This window comes from Pteropus alecto, unplaced genomic scaffold (assembly GCF_000325575.1).
Source record: "Pteropus alecto unplaced genomic scaffold, ASM32557v1 scaffold396, whole genome shotgun sequence".
NCBI lineage: Eukaryota > Metazoa > Chordata > Mammalia > Chiroptera > Pteropodidae > Pteropus > Pteropus alecto.
In genome coordinates this window covers 312,647-325,200 of record NW_006438082.1, presented here as the reverse complement: position 1 = coordinate 325,200, position 12,554 = coordinate 312,647, and the positions used below count along the sequence as shown (strand labels likewise).

General features: G+C 42.9%; 1 pseudogene; it reads left to right on the top strand.

Moving 5' to 3' along the window:
- The first annotated feature begins 2,962 nt into the window (after positions 1–2,962).
- Positions 2,963–3,082, top strand: LOC112482559 (annotated as a pseudogene).
- Positions 3,083–12,554: the final 9,472 nt, after the last annotated feature.

Here is a 12,554-nt window from a genome sequence, read left to right as displayed (position 1 = left end):
GGGAGTGGGGGGCGGGGGTGCCGTGACAACATTTCACGCTCAGGGAACAACAGGTGCTCGGGTGTGGAGGCTGGATGCTGCAGGGGCTGGAGCCTGGCAGAATCAGAGTCGGGCCTTAGTCTCTGAGCAGTGGCGAGCCACAGTAGGGGTTGTAGCGGGGTGCCCTTATCCAGTCTGGGGTAGATGCTGAGCTGGGGTGGCTGGAAAACTCATGCGGTTCAGGAGCAAGGTCCAGAAGGTGGCCAGCTTGGGCCTCGGGGACCAGACCAGAGGGCCTTGTGGGTGTCCCGAGAAGAAGCTGTCTCCCTCGTTCTGGGCCACAGAAGGTTGGTCACGCACTCTGTCAACCTGGGGGACCATGCTGGGTGGGCAATGAAGGAGAGGGGTTCTGGGGTGGCCCGTGTGTTTCTGAGTGGATCACGGAACCATTCACTTAGAGGGGTTCACCTGGGGTGGGTTCGGGGGAGAGACAATGAGATTGGTTTTGGACATGGCAAAGTGGAGGTGCCTGAGGGGGAAGCAAAGCAAAAGAGACGTGTCTGTCACCCTCCTCTCTGCAAATATGGGTTTAGCTTTGCCGCCGACTCCAAGGATTAGGTCACTGGGAACTCTTGTTGGGGACTCACTGTGTTCCAGGCCCTGTTCTGCAGAATTTTCCAGATATTTGCTCAAACCTCAACTGAGAAGTATCCATTCTCATTATCACTGGCCCTCTGGGAAACTAGGGCACAGAGAGGCCAAGCGACTCAGCCAAGGCCACGCGGCCTTGCGTTCCATCCTGCTGCCCGCCTCTGTGCAAGTGAGGAAGACTCGCTGATGACATGAGAGTCGTGTGGAGACTTGAGAAGATGGGAGAGTCCTCCAGCCTTCTCTCTGTGTGTGCGAACTCGGTGTGAGGGGAGAGAAGGAACACTAGGCTGGAAAAACCTGCCCTGGATTTGAGTTTGGGCCTTGCAGGCGATTTCGTCACTTCTAATGTCCCTGTGCCTTGGTTTCATTTAATTAAATTTCCTGTGAAGCGAGGACCTGAGAGGTCTTTCCACTGTCGCCGAGGTGGGGCGTGGTAGTAGCTGAGGCCTAGAAAAGACCCCTGTGGAGTTCAGTGTGGGATGGATGGGAAGCGGGCCAGGGCTGGTGACAGGGGGGGACTGGGAACGTGGAGACGGGTCATGCTGGGCTGAATGGGGGGCAGGGTGTGAGGGAGTAGAGGACGCCCCCCTGCACTGCTCCGGAACTCAGGAGAGAAGCAGACCATTCCGGAGATGAAGGGGCCAAGCCACGCCCCCTGGCTCCACTCCAGGCTGAGTTCCTTACTTCTGGCCACTTGGTGGGCGTGTGGCAGCCATGTTTTCTGCCCAACCCCAGCTTCACCAAAGCACCCCTGTCTCCATCCTTGTCTTCTCAGATGGAGTGTTTGGGAAATGACAAACAAAGCTGTTTGGTTGATTGAGGCTGATTGTGAGACGTGACTAGAGATCAGCCTGGAAAGTGAACTTTCTCAAGAGGGCACTGGGGAGCCACTGAGGGTTATAGACAGCAAGGTGACAGGATCAGATTTTGGCTCAGCGTTTTTCACTATTTTTCAATACCGTCCTCTCTTGATAAGTATTAAAACCTCATCTCCAGATTTCCTCACCAGGCCCCATGAAGAGTTTGGTAGTTTCCCCACCACAAAGGGACCCAAGCCTTCCTCACATAATGTCCCAATAGAGGCCCGATTGTTTTGCTCGGTTTATCCTTGTAGTTCTTTTAACTATGTTTTTTCAAGTGAGGTTATTCAGTGCAGATGAGCTTAAGATTGCTGTATATTTCAGGTAAGCTGAATACTTGATCAAAATATAGCGACATGGGTTAGTACCAGTATTGTCTGCTCCGACAGTCACATAACAACGATGACTTCCTTTTGCTCTGATATTTGCCTGGTATAGCTTGTTCAATCGTTTTCCTTCCAAACTTAATTTTTTTTATTGAGATATAATTCACATACCATAAAATTCACTGTTTAAAAACTACAATGTATTGTCTTCGAGTATATTTACAAAACTGTGCAATCATCCCCACGATCTAACTACAGAATATTTTCATCACCCCAAAAGGAACCCCTGCACCCATTTAGCGGTCATTCCCACTTTCTCCACCTCCCTACCCCCAGTCCCTGGAAATCGCTAAGCTACTTTCTGTCTCGGGGGGTTTTCCTATTTCGGTATTTCACATAAATACGATCATACAATATGTGGCCTTTTGTGTCTGATTTCTTATGTCATGCATATGTTTTCACCCACGTTGTAGCATGTGTCGCTACTTCATTCCTTTTTACAGGTGAATAATGTTTCGTTGTATGGATAGACCACGTTTTGTTTATTCCTATATCAATCGATGGCCATTTGGGTTGTCTCCACCTTTTGGCTATTGTGAATCATGCTGCTACAATAATTACTGTGCAAGTTTTTGGGTGGACATATGTTTTTAGTCGTGTTATTGCAGAGAATTCACCGGTAGAGAATTCTGGGCTTGGATTTTCTTCGTGGGAAGATTTTCAATTCCTAATTCAACTTATTTGCTTGTTATAAGTCTATGCAAAATTTTTATTTCTTCTAAAATCGATTTTGGTCATTTGTGTCTTTCTAGGAATTTGTCCATTTCATCTGAATCGTCTAATTTGTTGGCATAAAGTTGTTCAAAACATTGCCTTATAATCTTTTAAATTTCTGTAGGTCAGTAGTAATGTCTCTCTTTTCATGATCAGTCTTAGTCATCTTTTTTCTCGATCAGTCTAGGTAAAATCAGAGAACCAACTTTCCCCCTCCCCTCTGTACTGAAACCTCAATCAAAGTGATCTTTTCAACACAAAAAATTTCTCAGGAACTGGGAACATTCTCCAAGACTCAGTCAAATCCTGCTTTTAGTGGAACAGTATAAGGAATTCTAACAGCAGAAATCCCAGTTGAAATTTTACATATGAGTCTATGGCCATGCCACCCTAAACAATCCCGATCCTGTCTGATCTTGGAAGCTAAGCAGGGTCGGGCTTGGTTAGTACTTGGATTGGGAGACCACCTAGGAAGACCAGGTGCTATAGGTGTAAAAAATAAAAAATAAGGGGTTGTAAGCTGACAAGGTCCTTGCAATCTGTGAGGTCAACCAAGGGTTGCCTTGCCTAAAAAAAATTAAAAAATAAATAAAATATAAGTTGTTACTAATAACTACATTTCTATAGCTCTTCTGAACTATACAAAGTTATGGTCATTACAAAAGATTATGTGTAGGCAGAGGGAGAACCCTGGTGAATAAAAATTTCCTTTACAACAGTCCTCTCTAAAATTGCCCTGTTGGGGTTTCACCTAATCCATCCCAGTTCTTTTTTTTTTTAATGTTATTTTGGGGGTGGGGAGGTGAGGTAGTTTTTTTATTGAGATATAATTCACATACCATAAAATTCACTGTTTAAAAACTACAATGTATTGTCTTCGAGTATATTTACAAAACTGTGCAATCATCCCCACGATCTAACTACAGAATATTTTCATCACCCCAAAAGGAACCCCTGCACCCATTTAGCGGTCATTCCCACTTTCTCCACCTCCCTACCCCCAGTCCCTGGAAATCGCTAAGCTACTTTCTGTCTCGGGGGGTTTTCCTATTTCGGTATTTCACATAAATACGATCATACAATATGTGGCCTTTTGTGTCTGATTTCTTATGTCATGCATATGTTTTCACCCACGTTGTAGCATGTGTCGCTACTTCATTCCTTTTTACAGGTGAATAATGTTTCGTTGTATGGATAGACCACGTTTTGTTTATTCCTATATCAATCGATGGCCATTTGGGTTGTCTCCACCTTTTGGCTATTGTGAATCATGCTGCTACAATAATTACTGTGCAAGTTTTTGGGTGGACATATGTTTTTAGTCGTGTTATTGCAGAGAATTCACCGGTAGAGAATTCTGGGCTTGGATTTTCTTCGTGGGAAGATTTTCAATTCCTAATTCAACTTATTTGCTTGTTATAAGTCTATGCAAAATTTTTATTTCTTCTAAAATCGATTTTGGTCATTTGTGTCTTTCTAGGAATTTGTCCATTTCATCTGAATCGTCTAATTTGTTGGCATAAAGTTGTTCAAAACATTGCCTTATAATCTTTTAAATTTCTGTAGGTCAGTAGTAATGTCTCTCTTTTCATGATCAGTCTTAGTCATCTTTTTTCTCGATCAGTCTAGGTAAAATCAGAGAACCAACTTTTGTTTGAATTAATTTTCTCTTTTGTTTTTCTGTTTTCTATTTCATTCATTTCTGCACTAATCTTACCTCTGCTGGCTTTGGATTTAGTTTGCTTTTCTTTTTCTAGTTTATTAATCATTAGGCTATTGATTTGAGACCTTTCTTTTTGGCTGGTATAGACATTTAAAGCTATAGATTGCCTTCTAAATACTGCTTTAGCTGTATCCCGTAATTTGAATATGTTGTTTTCATTTCATTCTGTTCAAAGTATCTTTTAATTTCCCTTGTAATTTTTTTCTTTGACCTCGAGTTATTTAGAATTTCGATGTTCGATTTCCAAATATTTTTGAATTTCCTAGATTTCTTTCTCTCTTTTGATTTTTAATTTAATTCTGTTGTGGTAAGAGAACAGATTTTATATTATTTTAATCCTTTTAGATGCATTGAGACTTGTGTTATGGCCTAGGTTATGTTCTTTTCTGGAGAATGTTCCATGTGTATTTGAAAAGAGTGAGTATTTTGTATTTGCTGAGTAGAGCGTTCTATAGATTCGTTAGGTCAAATTTGTTGTTAGTGTTATTCAAGTTTTCTGCATCCTTGCTGCTTGTCAACACATTTTATCAATTATTGAAAGCGGAGTATTGCAATTTCTAACTATCAGACTTGAGTTGTCTCTCAATTCCGTCAGTTTTTTGCTTCGTGTATTTTGGAGCTGTGTTGTTAGATGTGTATACATTTATAATTGTTATAGCTTCTTAATGAATCGACTCTTTCATCATTATGAAGTGTTTTTTTCTCTCAAAATAGCTTTTGTCTTAAAGTCTATTTTGTCTGATATTAATATAGTCACTCTGGCTCTCTTATGGTTACCGTTTGCGTGATATTTTTTTTTCTGTCTTTTTACTTTCGATCTATCTGTGTCTTTGAATCTAAGGTGTGTCTCTCGTAAGCAATATGTGGTTAACTGAATCTTGCTTTTCTGAATCTCTGACTTTTGGTTGGGGTGTTTAGGCCATGCACATTTAGTGTAATGATTGATATGGTTGGATTTACATTTGCCATTTTCTTCTTTGTTTTCTATCTATGTGCTGTCTTTCTGTTCCTCTTTTTCCTGGACTGCCTTCTCTTGTGTTAAATATTTTTAGTGTACCATTTATTTCCTCTGTAGACTTTTTAAACTATATATTATATACAGATAAAAATTGCAATATATATGATTGCAATTATGTTACAGTATGCATCTCGATTAATCACAATCTACTTCATATTAATGCTCACTTCATTTTGGTAAAACGTGGAGACTTAGCTCCAAGGTAGCTTCCTTCTTTCCCTCCTCTTGTGTTATTAATGTCATGTATATTACATCTATATAGGTTATAAACCCTCCAAGACACTGTTATACCTAATGCTTTATACACTCTTACGTCTTTTAAAGAAGTTAAAAGAAGAAATGAGGAAAATAGGAGAGACTTTTATATTAACCCACATATTAATCATTTTTGATGCTCTTCGTCTTCCTGTGAATTCAGGTCACTAATCGGTGTCAGCCTGAAATACTTCTTTGAGTGCTTCTTGTAAAGAAGTATACTAGCAACGAATTCTCTGTCTTTTTGTTTCAACCTTCCATTTTTAAAGAATAGTTTTGCTAGATATAGAATTTTTGAATAATAGTATTTTTTCCTTTCAGTTCTTTATCATTTCACTGTCTTTTGGCTTCCGTTGTTTCTAATGAGACGTTAACCATTAATTTTATTGTGGTTCCCTTCTCCATGGGTAATTTTTCTCCTGTCGCTTTCAAAATTATCCATCTTTGGCTTTCAACAGTATGACCATGAAGTGTCTACAACTAGCTTTTCTGTGTTTGTCTTACTTGGGGTTCATTGAATGTCTTGGATCTGATTAATGCTTCTCATAAAAATTTGGACGTTTCTGCCATTATTTCTTAAAATATTTATTCTATCCCCTCCTCTGTCTTTTTCTCTTTAAAGGCTCCCATTACACATATTATAGTATGCTTGTTGTTGTACCACAGGTCTCTGAGGTGCAATCATTTTTCTCTCTGTTCTTTGGATTGGATAATTTATATTGATCTCTTTTCAAGTTCTCTAATATGTTCTTTTGACATCTCGAACCTGCTCTTAAATACCTTTAGAAGTTTTCAGTTTTGTTAGCAAACCCTTCGACTCTATGATTTCCATTTAGTCATTTTTCAGAATTTCTATATTCTTATCGAAAATCTCTACTCATTGATTCATCATTGTTATACTTTCATTTAACTCTTTAAACATGGTTTTCTTCGGTACTTTGAACGTATTTATAATAATGGCTTTGAAGTCTGCATCTGCTAATCCCAACATCTGGAAACACTCAAAGATAGTTTCTACCGACTGATTGTTTTCCTGGATGTGGGTCCCTTTGCTGTTTCTTTGCATGTCTTGTCATTTTTTTTTTGTCGAATATCGAACACGTTAGATAATATTTCCTAGTGACTCTGGATTCTGATATTCCCTTTCTCCCCAGAGGTGGTTAATTTTGCTGTGTGTGTATATGTGTGTTGTAACTTGTTTGTTTCTTTTCTAGACAAAATCTCTGAAATCTGTCTCCCTGCAGTGTACAGTCACTAGTGTCTCTGCTTAGTTTTTAAAAAATATTCTAGTTTTTAAATATTAAACCCGTTTTCCTAAGGGCTGCTCCTGTATCTGCCTAACTTAGTGCCTGGCCAATCATTGGACAGAAACTATGCTCATCTTGGGCTGGTAAGGCTTCTGAACTATGCTGATGGATCTATGTGTGGGTAGAGGAGTTATTTCAATGTTTAGGCTATTTTAAGGTCCGCCCTGGGTTTTCTTTCCATTGGGCTCTTTCGAGTCTCCTATATACATGTACATAGCCTCAAGGCAGTCCGGGAGAGCATGAATAGCTTGGGACCTCTCCCTTCTCTGGGTAGCCAGGAATATGCTTGCCTTGATCACATTCACAACCTCAGTCTAGTAGAGCTAAACCGTTGGTCCTCCCCTGCTGGTCTGCCTCTGAGAAGTCACTTCCACTGACAATGCCCCTGGGTGTTGATATTGCCCACTACTTTAAATGGAGTTAGCTCCCTAGGTAGAGAAGATGCTTGTCTTCATGGCTGCCTTGCCCGGGTGGAACCTTCATGTCAACCAAGCTGGGAAGGATGGGAGCAGCCCTAGGTTAGAATGACACAGACTCCCAAAGTTCAGCTTCTTAGTTTATTATATAAACTTTTGGTTTGTTTCCAGACCATAAAGGTGGTTTTTGTCAAAATTTTCCGGCTTTATAGTTGCCTTTTTAGGGAGATTATTTGTCGATAAACTTACTTGGCCATAGCTGGAAGTCTTGCTGTTTCAATCTGTTTTTCTTCTTGTCTTATCATTTAGATGTATCTCTTATAAGCAGATTATAGCTGGATTTTAAAAAAAAAATCTGTCTTTAACTGGAAAAGGCATTTATTTTGCTTAGTGATGTTTGGATTAATTTATAAAATCTTATTTTATACTTTCTACTTATTCCAATGTTTGCTTCTTTATTTTCCTCTTTTGATTTTTTTTTGGATTGAGATTCTTTTCTCATTATTTGATGTTTTCCCTCTACTAGTTTGGAAGTAGTACACTCTATTTGTATTTATACTCTCTTAGTACTTACTATAAAAAATTTCGCATGCAGATTTATCTTAACAGAATTTAAAGGTTTCAATAATAATGTGGCCATGAGGGACTAGCAGGGTCCAGAACTACCTTCCCATCATACACAACTGGAAAACTTGGCAAAATATATGAATCGACTGTTTTCGGATGGTGGACGACAGTCAATGAAGACCCCGCGGTGTCTGAAAAAAGGGAAACAAATTAAGTGAACTCCACCACTCGGACTTTCTGACTGAGGTAGAAGAAGCATAAACATGTAACCCATAATGATAAAAATTAATCAATCAAAACAGACCCAGGGGAGTTCCTGTTTCTGGTCTGGCACGCAAAGGGATGGGAACTCATCACTCCATGCTAACGATGGGTAAAAAGCTGAACAAATGGAAAAATCAACAGCTCTTCTTAGATCCATCAGAGAATGGAGGTTACAGGGCAAACTGCTATCCCCCAAACTCGAGAGACAGGCGAATACAGAGAATCACAACTTAACCAGAGCAGAAACCCACAACTAGGAACAATGCCGGGGTAGGAACATCTGAACTGTCATTGGCGAATTGCGGGAGGCTTGGTGTGGACAAGTCTAAGAGTTAAAAACTCTGGGGAGCAGTCTTAGATTTTCACATGTTTGTGAGTTTTACTTCTAGGAGCCCTACCAGGTCCCCACAGTGAAGATTGTAGAAAATCTTCTCATGATTCTGGCAGGGGGAGGGGAAGAGTAGACATTTTGAAATACAGCAGAGCACTCTGTTCTTAACAAGACAAACTATTAGACCAGAGCCTGACCTATTGGGGTTTTATCAGAGTCTAACAGACTTGGGGGAAGAGAAATACCCTACTCCTGCCCCCTCCAGTCACCCCATTCCACCTTAGGAGAGGAAACTTGAGAAACATTGTAAAGTTCACAGCGCAGAAGCACAGGCTCGCTAAAAGACTGAGACCTAATCATAAGTCTATAGAATGCTTCCTCTCCCCTCACACCTCAGCACACGTTACTAAAGGCCTATTTATCACAGTTCCTTTTACCCAGTTCATCATGTCCAGCTTTCAACAAAAAATTACATGGCATACTAAAGGCAAAAAAAAAAAAAAAAAACAATTTGAAGAGACAGAGCAAGCATTAGAACCAGACTGAAATATGGCAGGGGTACTGGAATCATCAGACCAGCGATTTGAAATACTATGATTAATATGCTAGGACTCTAATGGAAAAAGCAGACAACAAGGAAGAACATGGCCACAATTAGCTGCAAGGGAGGATGTGAAATAAAGTTTGTAGCTAGGAAACCAGATGCGCTATTAACCTTTGGGTATTTTATTTCTGAAAGAAGGAGGGGGAGAATGGATACTGGCAGGTAGTTAGCATTCTCTTCCACAGTGTCTTTTGTCAATTTTGGAAAATTCTCAGCCATTGTCTTTTCTACTATTGCATATTCCCTATTCTTTTTGACCTTTTTTTTTTTTTTTTGGTCTAGAAATCCAACTAACTATTTGTGTGACTTCAATCTCTTTGTCTCTGTGTGCCACATTCTGGATAATTTCTTTAAATCCATCTTCTAGTTTACTAAGTCTCTGCTCAGCTATGTTTAATATGCTCTTTAACCCGTACCTTGAGTTTCTAATTTCAAGTATTAAAATTTTAATTTCTAGAAGTTTCATTTGGTCATCTTTCAAGAGTACCAGGTCTTTTCATAGTCTCTTGTTCTTTTGATACTTTCTTTTATTTCTTTAAACATTGATCGTACTTATTTTATATTTGTGTCATGTAATTTAAAAATATATTTTTGCAGGATTGGTACTTAAATTTATATGTTCCTCTCATGCATGGTGGCTTGTTTCCTTGTACATTTGTGATTTTTTTTTCATTATATAGTTTAGAATTTTCTATAGGAATCCTTTGAGGCCTGTATTCAAAGGACATGCCTGCACAGAGGATTTGCGCTTGCTTCTTCCGGGCACTCTTGGACAATACTCCCTCTGGACCACTTCATTGAGAACTTTTAAAAAATATATTTTTAAACTTTGCTATTTTTATTGGACTGTCACGGTCTAAGTAAAAAATCTGTGTGCAAGCTAATCAGATGAAGTTGCAAGACCAATCAAGGAGCTGTCCCTCCAACCAGACCACAAATTTATTATCTTACAGTTATGGAGGTCAGAAATCCAAAATAGATTTCACTGAGCTAAAATCGAGGTGTCGGCAGGCGTGCATTTTTTGAAGAGGCTCAGGAATCCATTTTCTCGACTTCTCTAGCTTCCAGAGGCTGCCCACGTTCCTTGGCTTGTGACCCCTTCATCCATCTTCGAAGCCTGCGGTGTAGCATCTTCCAATCTCTCTCTGGCTCTGGCTCTCACAATCCTACCTCCCTCTTTCCTTTATAAAGATGCATGTGACAGCATTTAGGACCCACTCAGATAATCCGGGACAATCTCCCCATCTCGAGATCCTTGACTTAGTCACATCTGCGAAGTCTCTTTTGCCATGTAAGGTGCCGTATTCACAGGGTCCTAGGATTAGTATATTGCCATCTTTAGGAGACCAGTATTCTGCTAGCCACTCCTATGGAGAATACTGTCCTTCAGTGTTGGGGCTGAGCTATTGTCTCTAGGCTCCCAGGAGTGGTGTCCAGAAAGCCACAAGAAGAGGGTGTCCAAGGAGGAGGGGTGGCCCTGGGCTCACGGCTCTTGGGTGTCGATTCCTCTGGGATAGGTGCTGGCCTTGGAGCTGGCTCACTCCTCTGGATTCAAGAATCCTCATGGTTTCTGACCTTGGAGGTTTTGTCTTATTTTCCTACGAGCTCAGCTATTCATTTCGACATGTTTTTAGATCTCATCCTACATTTTAAGAGTTCCGGACCAGGAAGATTTCCCTGGACATAGTGTCCAGATTGCTTACAAAGTCGCCCCTGTGTTTTCATACTGCACTTGTTTTTCTTATACTTCCTGCAATGTCTCAATGGTTGGGAATCCTGGCTTTAGAAGGACTACTCCAGATATGGTGTGCAGAAGGCACTGAGGCCAGGGAGGAGCAAGCTCCGTCTGTCACTTCAGGTGGCCCGGCGGCCGCTGCAGTCTCTCCCTGCCTCCAGCCTTGGCCTTTTCGGTCCAAATTCCACACTTCATCTGCCAGAGGGACATGCGCTTCGACATGTCCCTCCCCAGCTCGTGTCCCTCTGTGGCTCCCATCACCTTATACCGAGGTTTAGGTCTGACTCTGCATGGAGTCTTGGGGTGCAGCTGCCAACCCGCATGACCACCTGCTCCCCCGCTCTCTGCCACACTGGACACTGGTGTCATTTACTGCGTCATAGGGTCTGTGGTTTAGGATCTTCCCTCCCCCTCCAGGAAGTTGGCTCCAAGTGGCAGGCCTCTTTGGCTCACTGCTTGGTCCTAGTCTTTAGCTGTATGGGGTACAGATAGGGGCTCAATGGGTGAAACCGCCACTCAGCCAGAGTATGGGCCGAAAGGCGATGTGGTGCCAGATGGGGAACGATGACATGGGAGTAGGGTGGCATGTGAGTCCCTGACCAGCCCGGCAATCCCCTCCCCTCCCCAGGCATCCCTCCCCCACCTTCCCCCCGAACACTCCAAGGTCCTCAGAAAGCAGCTTCCCTCAGTTCGGTATCTTACATAAATCGTTTATTCAGGAACAGTTGAAGAAAGGAACCATGGGGTGGGTTCCCAAGGGTGAGATGGTCATCGGGCCAGGTGTGTAAGCAGACTAGGGTGCGTGCGTGAGCGCCCGTGCACACATACACACGCACAGATGTATGTGCGTCGCCCACGAGCATGTGTACTGCAATGAATGTGTGTGCACATGTGCCCATGTAGCTTGGCCCCTTCCCTGCCCCCCCAAAGGAACCGTGGCTGTGTGGGACCCGCGGCATTGCGATCCAGGTCGTCTTCTTCCCATCCCCCATCCCAGCTCTTGCTCTGAGACCCCATCTCCTCTGGTGGCAGTTTGACCACCCTCAGTCACAAAGAGCCCCAGTGATCCCGTCAAGACATCTGGGGGAAGAGGAAAAAAAAAGCATCTTTTCAAATGTCAAGTGGATAAACAGTCAGGGCGCCAGATGTGCGGCTGGGAACCCTCCCAATAGCTCCCAGGCCAGCGCTCTCCCCAGTGGTGCTGCCCAGCACGGAGCCACCCAGAAAGGGGTTGTCCCCATGGACGCCGGGTGGTTACTGCACCTCCGAGTCCACATCCCCTGGGAGGACCTCAGCAGAGAAGGAGGTGACTGCACTGGTGGTAGTGGTGAACCCCTCCCCATAAACAGCCGTTCAGGGACAGGGATGGGACTGGGAGCAGGTCCCTGTGGCAAATGAGGTGGCTGGAGCAGGCACACGCCCTTCCTGAAGGGAGAAGCCACAGGGAGACTCAGGGCCCAGCGAGGGCTGGCAGAGCACCCAGGGCCTGGGCCCGGGAACAGGCGGCCACCTGGAATGGTCCCTTGGAATGAGACCCCCACCCAAAGAAAGAAGTAACAGTCGCAGAAGAGGCAGGTTCTGGAGCGTGGTTCCGCCCCAAAGCGGCAAGGGACAGGCCGGTGGTCCCCGGCTGGCCCATAGGCACATTTAATAGGATTCCCGCAGATGATTCAAGTGGGCAGGACAGGTCTCCCCCATAGCCACCCTGGAGGGGCTCCTGGCTCCTGCCTCTTCACAGCCCCTG